Raw genomic sequence first — 9364 nt, 5'->3', positions numbered from 1 at the left:
GCCAATGGGGAGCAGATACTGGATTAGCTTGACGCCGCCTCTGATCCGATCTGTACTGCCTATGTTCCCAAAAGAGAACCCAGGCCGGCTTTGTCAAAGGGGGAGAGTGGGTGCGTCAGGTCCTCGTCATTTTCTTTATTTCTAACAATTTGAGGGGACGTGGGCCCTGCCAGGCTGGCTCAGCCAGGAGCTCCAGCTAGCCCGGGGCCCTGTGTCTGACAGCAGTCAGCATCAGCCAGCTCTGAGGAAGGAAGGAGAACCTGGCAGTAGCAGCTGGGGCATAATCTGGTTTCATCCTCGCCTCTAAGGGCACGTCTACACTGCAATGAAACCCCCACGACTGGCCCGTGGTGGCTGACTTGGGACCTCAGTGTAGACATACCTTAACAGTGAAAGATTGGCTTAAATCCTGAAGTCTGAGGTTTAATCTCCCTTTCACAGTTTCTGTTGTCTCTTCTTATAACTCTGGATGTTCGTGTTACCCATAGAAATGTCCAGCACGTTTTTGGATCTTGCTGAGTTCTTGGCCTCAACAACCTCATGTGGCCATGAGTTCCACAGTCTAACTGTGCTATGCATGAAAAAGCATTTCCTTTTATGACTTTGAATTTGCCACCCTTTAACGTCATTGACTGGCCCCTGGTTCACAAGACAGGGAACATGGAAGCTCCGGATCTGCCCAAAGCGCTCTTGACAGGACACTAAACTCATGTTTGCTACCTCCTCTCTGCAGCTGAGCTGGCCCCCAGAGAGCTGAAGTCAGTGATGCAGCAGCTGACCGAGTGAGGGGGGGGTGTGATTGTTATGGTGATGGAGTGTCCATAATCCTGGGTCAGAGATGTGCACATCTGGTGGTTTGGTCTGATGGCATTGTGGGCTGGGCGCGGTGGGCACAATGAGTCGTTTGAAGGGGGTGGTGGCCACACTGGGTCTGCCAGATGGGCACAGGGGTAGGGGGGGCATGCTGGGTGCAATGGGCGTGGGGCGGTCAGGCTGGGTACAGTGGGCAGAGGGTGGTCATGCTGGGTGTGATGGGCATGGGGTGGCATCTCTGGGTGCAGAGGGCGCAGGGCGGCCAGATTGGTTGCAGTGGGCACAGGGTGGTCATTCTGGTTCAATGGGCATGGGGTGGCCATGCTGGGTGCAATGGGCATGGGGTTCCCAGGCTGGGTGCAATGGGCACAGGGTGGCCAAGTTGGTTGCAGTGGGCATAGGGTGGCCAGGCTGGGTGCAGTGGGTGCCCAATGGCCGGGCTGGGTGCAGGGGGCATGGTGTGGCCAGATTGGTTGCAGTGGGTGTGGGGTGGCCAGGCAGGGTGCAGCGGGTGCAGAGTGGCAATGCTGGGTGCAGGGGGTGCGGGGTGGCCAGATTGGTTGCAGGGCACATGGGGTGGCCAGGGTGGTTACAGTGGGTGCCTAATGGCCAGGTTGGGTGCAGGGGGTGCAGGGTGGCCAGGTTGGTTGCAGTGGGTGCCCAATGACCGGCTGGGTGCCGGGTGCATGGGGTGGCCGGGCTGGGTGCAGGGGGTGCGGGTGGCCAGGCTGGGTGCAGTGGGTGCCCAGTGGCCGGGCTGGGTACAGGGGGCGTGGGGTGGCCAGGCTGGGTGCAGTGGGTGCCCAGTGGCCGGGCTGGGTGCAGGGGGCGCGGGTGGCCAGGCTGGGTGCAGTGGGTGTGGGGTGGCCAGGCAGGGTGCAGCGGGTGCAGAGTGGCAATGCTGGGTGCAGGGGGTGCGGGGTGGCCAGATTGGTTGCAGGGCGCATGGGGTGGCCAGGGTGGTTACAGTGGGTGCCTAATGGCCAGGTTGGGTGCAGGGGGTGCAGGGTGGCCAGGTTGGTTGCAGTGGGTGCCCAATGACCGGCTGGGTGCCGGGTGCATGGGGTGGCCGGGCTGGGTGCAGGGGGTGCGGGTGGCCAGGCTGGGTGCAGTGGGTGCCCAGTGGCCGGGCTGGGTACAGGGGGCGTGGGGTGGCCAGGCTGGGTGCAGTGGGTGCCCAGTGGCCGGGCTGGGTACAGGGGGCGTGGGGTGGCCAGGCTGGGTGCAGTGGGTGCCCAGTGGCCGGGCTGGGTACAGGGGGCGTGGGGTGGCCAGGCTGGGTGCAGTGGGTGCCCAGTGGCCGGGCTGGGTACAGGGGGCGTGGGGTGGCCAGGCTGGGTGCAGTGGGTGCCCAGTGGCCGGGCTGGGTACAGGGGGCGTGGGGTGGCCAGGCTGGGTGCAGTGGGTGCCCAGTGGCCGGGCTGGGTACAGGGGGCGTGGGGTGGCCAGGCTGGGTGCAGTGGGTGCCCAGTGGCCGGGCTGGGTGCAGGGGGCGCGGGTGGCCAGGCTGGGTGCAGTGGGTGCCCAGTGGCCGGGCTGGGTGCAGGGGGCGTGGGGTGGCCAGGCTGGGTGCAGTGGGTGCCCGGTGGCCGGGCTGGGTGCAGGGGGCGTGGGGTGGCCAGGCTGGGTGCAGTGGGTGCCCGGTGGCCGGGCTGGGTGCAGGGGGCGTGGGGTGGCCGGGCTGGGTGCAGTGGGTGCCCGGTGGCCGGGCTGGGTGCAGGGGGCGTGGGGTGGCCGGGCTGGGTGCAGTGGGTGCCCGGTGGCCGGGCTGGGTGCAGGGGGCGTGGGGTGGCCGGGCTGGGTGCAGGGGGTGTGCGGGTGGCCGGGCTGGGTGCAGTGGGTGCCCGGTGGCCGGGCTGGGTGCAGGGGGCGCGGGGTGGCCGGGCTGGGTGCCCGGTGGCCGGGCTGGGTGCAGGGGGCGCGGGGTGGCCGGGCTGGGTGCAGGGGGCGTGGGGTGGCCAGGCTGGGTGCAGTGGGTGCCCGGTGGCCGGGCTGGGTGCAGGGGGCGTGGGGTGGCCGGGCTGGGTGCAGTGGGTGCCCGGTGGCCGGGCTGGGTGCAGGGGGCGTGGGGTGGCCGGGCTGGGTGCCCGGTGGCCGGGCTGGGTGCAGGGGGCGCGGGGCGGCCGGGCTGGGTGCAGGGGGCGTGGGGTGGCCAGGCTGGGTGCAGTGGGTGCCCGGCGGCCGGGCTGGGTGCAGGGGGCGTGGGGTGGCCGGGCTGGGTGCAGTGGGTGCCCGGCGGCCGGGCTGGGTGCAGGGGGCGTGGGGTGGCCGGGCTGGGTGCAGGGGGTGCCCGGCGGCCGGGCTGGGTGCAGGGGGCGTGGGGTGGCCGGGCTGGGTGCAGTGGGTGCCCGGCGGCCGGGCTGGGTGCAGGGGGTGCGGGTGGCCGGGCTGGGTGCAGTGGGTGCCCGGTGGCCGGGCTGGGTGCAGGGGGTGTGCGGGTGGCCAGGCTGGGTGCAGTGGGTGCCCGGTGGCCGGGCTGGGTGCAGGGGGCGCGGGGTGGCCGGGCTGGGTGCCCGGTGGCCGGGCTGGGTGCAGGGGGCGCGGGGTGGCCGGGCTGGGTGCAGGGGGCGTGGGGTGGCCAGGCTGGGTGCAGTGGGTGCCCGGTGGCCGGGCTGGGTGCAGGGGGCGTGGGGTGGCCGGGCTGGGTGCAGTGGGTGCCCGGTGGCCGGGCTGGGTGCAGGGGGCGCGGGGTGGCCGGGCTGGGTGCCCGGTGGCCGGGCTGGGTGCAGGGGGCGCGGGGTGGCCGGGCTGGGTGCAGGGGGCGTGGGGTGGCCGGGCTGGGTGCAGTGGGTGCCCGGCGGCCGGGCTGGGTGCAGGGGGCGTGGGGTGGCCGGGCTGGGTGCAGGGGGTGCCCGGCGGCCGGGCTGGGTGCAGGGGGCGTGGGGTGGCCGGGCTGGGTGCAGTGGGTGCCCGGCGGCCGGGCTGGGTGCAGGGGGCGTGGGGTGGCCGGGCTGGGTGCAGGGGGTGCCCGGCGGCCGGGCTGGGTGCAGGGGGCGTGGGGTGGCCGGGCTGGGTGCAGTGGGTGCCCGGTGGCCGGGCTGGGTGCAGGGGGCGTGGGGTGGCCGGGCTGGGTGCAGGGGGCGTGGGGTGGCCGGGCTGGGTGCAGTGGGTGCCCGGTGGCCGGGCTGGGTGCAGGGGGCGTGGGGTGGCCGGGCTGGGTGCCCGGTGGCCGGGCTGGGTGCAGGGGGCGCGGGGTGGCCGGGCTGGGTGCCCGGTGGCCGGGCTGGGTGCAGTGGGTGCCCGGCGGCCGGGCTGGGTGCAGGGGGCGTGGGGTGGCCGGGCTGGGTGCAGTGGGTGCCCGGCGGCCGGGCTGGGTGCAGGGGGCGTGGGGTGGCCGGGCTGGGTGCAGTGGGTGCCCGGCGGCCGGGCTGGGTGCAGGGGGCGTGGGGTGGCCGGGCTGGGTGCAGGGGGTGCCCGGCGGCCGGGCTGGGTGCAGGGGGCGTGGGGTGGCCGGGCTGGGTGCAGGGGGTGCCCGGCGGCCGGGCTGGGTGCAGGGGGCGTGGGGTGGCCGGGCTGGGTGCAGTGGGTGCCCGGCGGCCGGGCTGGGTGCAGGGGGCGTGGGGTGGCCGGGCTGGGGTGCAGGGGGTGCCCGGCGGCCGGGCTGGGTGCAGGGGGCGTGGGGTGGCCGGGCTGGGTGCAGTGGGTGCCCGGCGGCCGGCTGGGTGCAGGGGGCGTGGGGTGCCGGGCTGGGTGCAGGGGGTGCCCGGCGGCCGGGCTGGGTGCAGGGGGCGTGGGGTGGCCGGGCTGGGTGCAGGGGGGTGCCCGGCGGCCGGGCTGGTGCAGGGGGCGTGGGGTGGCCGGGCTGGGTGCAGGGGGTGCCCGGCGGCCGGGCTGGGTGCAGGGGGCGTGGGGTGGCCGGGCTGGGTGCAGGGGTTGCCCGGCGGCCGGGCTGGGTGCAGGGGGCGTGGGGTGGCCGGGCTGGGTGCAGGGGGTGCCCGGCGGCCGGGCTGGGTGCAGGGGGCGTGGGGTGGCCGGGCTGGGTGCAGTGGTGTGCCCGGCGGCCGGGCTGGGTGCAGGGGGCGTGGGGTGGCCGGGCTGGGTGCAGTGGGTGCCCGGCGGCCGGGCTGGGTTGCAGGGGGCGTGGGGTGGCCGGGCTGGGTGCAGTGGGTGCCCGGCGGCCGGGCTGGGTGCAGGGGGCGTGGGGTGGCCGGGCTGGGTGCAGTGGGTGCCCGGCGGCCGGGCTGGGTGCAGGGGGCGTGGGGTGGCCGGGCTGGGTGCAGTGGGTGAGGGTGGCCGGGCTGGGTGCAGTGGGTGCCCGGTGGCCGGGCTGGGTGCAGGGGGTGAGGGTGGCCGGGCTGGGTGCAGTGGGTGCCCGGTGGCCGGGCTGGGTGCAGGGGGCGCGGGGTGGCCGGGCTGGGGTGCCCGGTGGCCGGGCTGGGTGCAGGGGGCGCGGGGTGGCCGGGCTGGGTGCAGGGGCGTGGGTGGCCAGGCTGGGTGCAGTGGGTGCCCGGCGGCCGGGCTGGGTGCAGGGGGCGTGGGGTGGCCGGGCTGGGTGCAGTGGGTGCCCGGCGGCCGGGCTGGGTGCAGGGGGCGCGGGGTGGCCGGGCTGGGTGCCCGGTGGCCGGGCTGGGTGCAGGGGGCGCGGGTGGCCGGGCTGGGTGCAGGGGGCGTGGGGTGGCCAGGCTGGGTGCAGTGGGTGCCCGGCGGCCGGGCTGGGTGCAGGGGGCGTGGGGGTGGCCGGGCTGGGTGCAGTGGGTGCCCGGCGGCCGGGCTGGGTGGCAGGGGGCGTGGGGTGGCCGGGCTGGGTGCAGGGGGCGTGGGGTGGCCAGGCTGGGTGCAGTGGGTGCCCGGCGGCCGGGCTGGGTGCAGGGGGCGTGGGGTGGCCGGGCTGGGGTGCAGGGGGTGCCCGGCGCCGGGCTGGGTGCAGGGGGCGTGGGGTGGCCGGGCTGGGTGCAGTGGGTGCCCGGCGGCCGGGCTGGGTGCAGGGGGCGTGGGGTGGCCGGGCTGGGTGCAGGGGGTGCCCGGCGGCCGGGCTGGGAGGGGGCGTGGGGTGGCCGGGCTGGGTGCAGGGGGTGCCCGGCGGCCGGGCTGGGTGCAGGGGGCGTGGGGTGGCCGGGCTGGGTGCAGTGGGTGCCCGGCGGCCGGGCTGGGTGCAGGGGGCGTGGGGTGGCCGGGCTGGGTGCAGTGGGTGCCCGGCGGCCGGGCTGGGTGCAGGGGGCGTGGGGTGGCCGGGCTGGGTGCAGTGGGTGCCCGGCGGCCGGGCTGGGTGCAGGGGGCGTGGGGTGGCCGGGCTGGGTGCAGGGGGTGCCCGGCGGCCGGGCTGGGTGCAGGGGGCGTGGGGTGGCCGGGCTGGGTGCAGGGGGTGCCCGGCGGCCGGGCTGGGTGCAGGGGGCGTGGGGTGGCCGGGCTGGGTGCAGGGGGTGCCCGGCGGCCGGGCTGGGTGCAGGGGGCGTGGGGTGGCCGGGCTGGGTGCAGGGGGTGCCCGGCGGCCGGGCTGGGTGCAGGGGGCGTGGGGTGGCCGGGCTGGGTGCAGGGGGTGCCCGGCGGCCGGGCTGGGTGCAGGGGGCGTGGGGTGGCCGGGCTGGGTGCAGGGGGTGCCCGGCGGCCGGGCTGGGTGCAGGGGGCGTGGGGTGGCCGGGCTGGGTGCAGGGGGTGCCCGGCGGCCGGGCTGGGTGCAGGGGGCGTGGGGTGGCCGGGCTGGGTGCAGTGGGTGCCCGGCGGCCGGGCTGGGTGCAGGGGGCGTGGGGTGGCCGGGCTGGGTGCAGGGGGTGAGGGTGGCCGGGCTGGGTGCAGTGGGTGCCCGGTGGCCGGGCTGGGTGCAGTGGGTGCCCGGTGGCCGGGCTGGGTGCAGGGGGTGGGTGGGGCTGGCCGGGCTGGGTGCAGTGGGTGCCCGGTGGCCGGGCTGGGTGCAGGGGGTGAGGGTGGCCGGGCTGGGTGCAGTGGGTGCCCGGTGGCCGGGCTGGGTGCAGGGGGTGAGGGTGGCCGGGCTGGGTGCAGTGGGTGCCCGGTGGCCGGGCTGGGTGCAGGGGGTGCGGGTGGCCGGGCTGGGTGCAGTGGGTGTCCGGTGGCCGGGCTGGGTGCAGGGGGTGCGGGTGGCCGGGCTGGGTGCAGTGGGTGCCCGGTGGCCGGGCTGGGTGCAGGGGGTGCGGGTGGCCGGGCTGGGTGCAGTGGGTGCCCGGTGGCCGGGCTGGGTGCAGGGGGTGCGGGTGGCCGGGCTGGGTGCAGTGGGTGCCCGGTGGCCGGGCTGGGTGCAGGGGGCGTGGGGTGGCCGGGCTGGGTGCAGTGGGTGCCCGGTGGCCGGGCTGGGTGCAGGGGGCGTGGGGTGGCCGGGCTGGGTGCAGGGGGCGTGGGGTGGCCAGGCTGGGTGCAGGGGGTGCGGGTGGCCGGGCTGGGTGCAGTGGGTGCCCGGTGGCCGGGCTGGGTGCAGGGGGTGCGGGTGGCCGGGCTGGGTGCAGTGGGTGCCCGGTGGCCGGGCTGGGTGCAGGGGGCGTGGGGTGGCCGGGCTGGGTGCAGTGGGTGCCCGGTGGCCGGGCTGGGTGCAGGGGGCGTGGGGTGGCCGGGCTGGGTGCAGGGGGCGTGGGGTGGCCAGGCTGGGTGCAGGGGGTGCGGGTGGCCGGGCTGGGTGCAGTGGGTGCCCGGTGGCCGGGCTGGGTGCAGGGGGTGTGCGGGTGGCCAGGCTGGGTGCAGTGGGTGCCCGGTGGCCGGGCTGGGTGCAGGGGGCGCGGGGTGGCCGGGCTGGGTGCCCGGTGGCCGGGCTGGGTGCAGGGGGCGCGGGGTGGCCAGGCTGGGTGCAGTGGGTGCCCGGTGGCCGGGCTGGGTGCAGGGGGCGTGGGGTGGCCGGGCTGGGTGCAGTGGGTGCCCGGCGGCCGGGCTGGGTGCAGGGGGCGTGGGGTGGCCGGGCTGGGTGCCCGGTGGCCGGGCTGGGTGCAGTGGGTGCCCGGCGGCCGGGCTGGGTGCAGGGGGCATGGGGTGGCCGGGCTGGGTGCAGGGGGTGCCCGGCGGCCGGGCTGGGTGCAGGGGGCGTGGGGTGGCCGGGCTGGGTGCAGGGGGTGCCCGGCGGCCGGGCTGGGTGCAGGGGGCGTGGGGTGGCCGGGCTGGGTGCAGGGGGTGCCCGGCGGCCGGGCTGGGTGCAGGGGGCGTGGGGTGGCCGGGCTGGGTGCAGGGGGTGCCCGGCGGCCGGGCTGGGTGCAGGGGGCGTGGGGTGGCCGGGCTGGGTGCAGGGGGTGCCCGGCGGCCGGGCTGGGTGCAGGGGGCGTGGGGTGGCCGGGCTGGGTGCAGGGGGTGCCCGGCGGCCGGGCTGGGTGCAGGGGGCGTGGGGTGGCCGGGCTGGGTGCAGGGGGTGCCCGGCGGCCGGGCTGGGTGCAGGGGGCGTGGGGTGGCCGGGCTGGGTGCAGGGGGTGCCCGGCGGCCGGGCTGGGTGCAGGGGGCGTGGGGTGGCCGGGCTGGGTGCAGGGGGTGCCCGGCGGCCGGGCTGGGTGCAGGGGGCGTGGGGTGGCCGGGCTGGGTGCAGTGGGTGCCCGGCGGCCGGGCTGGGTGCAGGGGGCGTGGGGTGGCCGGGCTGGGTGCAGGGGGTGAGGGTGGCCGGGCTGGGTGCAGTGGGTGCCCGGTGGCCGGGCTGGGTGCAGGGTTGAGGGTGGCCAGGCTGGGTGCAGTGGGTGCCCGGTGGCCGGGCTGGGTGCAGGGGGTGCGGGTGGCCAGGCTGGGTGCAGTGGGTGCCCGGTGGCCGGGCTGGGTGCAGGGGGTGCGGGTGGCCAGGCTGGGTGCAGTGGGTGCCCGGTGGCCGGGCTGGGTGCAGGGGGTGCGGGTGGCCAGGCTGGGTGCAGTGGGTGCCCGGTGGCCGGGCTGGGTGCAGGGTTGAGGGTGGCCAGGCTGGGTGCAGTGGGTGCCCGGTGGCCGGGCTGGGTGCAGGGGGTGTGCGGTGGCCAGGCTGGGTGCAGTGGGTGCCCGGTGGCCGGGCTGGGTGCAGGGGGGTGCGGGGTGGCCAGGTTGGGTGCAGTGGGTGCCCGGTGGCCGGGCTGGGTGCAGGGGGTGCGGGTGGCCAGGCTGGGTGCAGTGGGTGCCCGGTGGCCGGGCTGGGTGCAGGGCGTGCGGGTGGCCAGGCTGGGTGCAGTGGGTGCCCGGTGGCCGGGCTGGGTGCAGGGTTGAGGGTGGCCAGGCTGGGTGCAGTGGGTGCCCGGTGGCCGGGCTGGGTGCAGGGGGTGGCTTTGCGGTATCTGTCAAGTCCTCTCCTGCAGCAGAGCCGCCAGCCGGCTCCGCCTTGGTCCCGGGTCAGGTGCCGACTCCTGGCCGCGTCTCCTCTCGCTCCAGCTCGGCTCGTTCCCTGGCGCTGGAGCCAGACCGACCCCGCCTCCCGCAGGGCGCCCGGGGCACCGCAGCCGGGGCTGCGGGGCGGGGGGTTCTCGGCCTTCTGCGGCGCCAGGCCCCCGGTCGCCCCTCGCCCCGCCCGGCGCCACCGCCACGCGTGACATGGGACCCGCGGGGAGACGGGGGCTGCTGAAACGGACAAGAGGGCAAGGCGCCGCCTCCGCCCTCTGCACTGGGGGTGGGGTGGGGGCCCTTCCTTCAGCTCCCCGGGCCTTCACCCCCCACCCCGTCCGGGGCCAGGCCTGGA

Source organism: Lepidochelys kempii, chromosome 1 (genome assembly GCF_965140265.1).
Source record: "Lepidochelys kempii isolate rLepKem1 chromosome 1, rLepKem1.hap2, whole genome shotgun sequence".
In the NCBI taxonomy this organism is placed as follows: Eukaryota; Metazoa; Chordata; order Testudines; family Cheloniidae; genus Lepidochelys; species Lepidochelys kempii.
The sequence above is the reverse complement of the archived record's forward strand: the minus strand, read 5'-3'. Positions refer to the sequence as shown.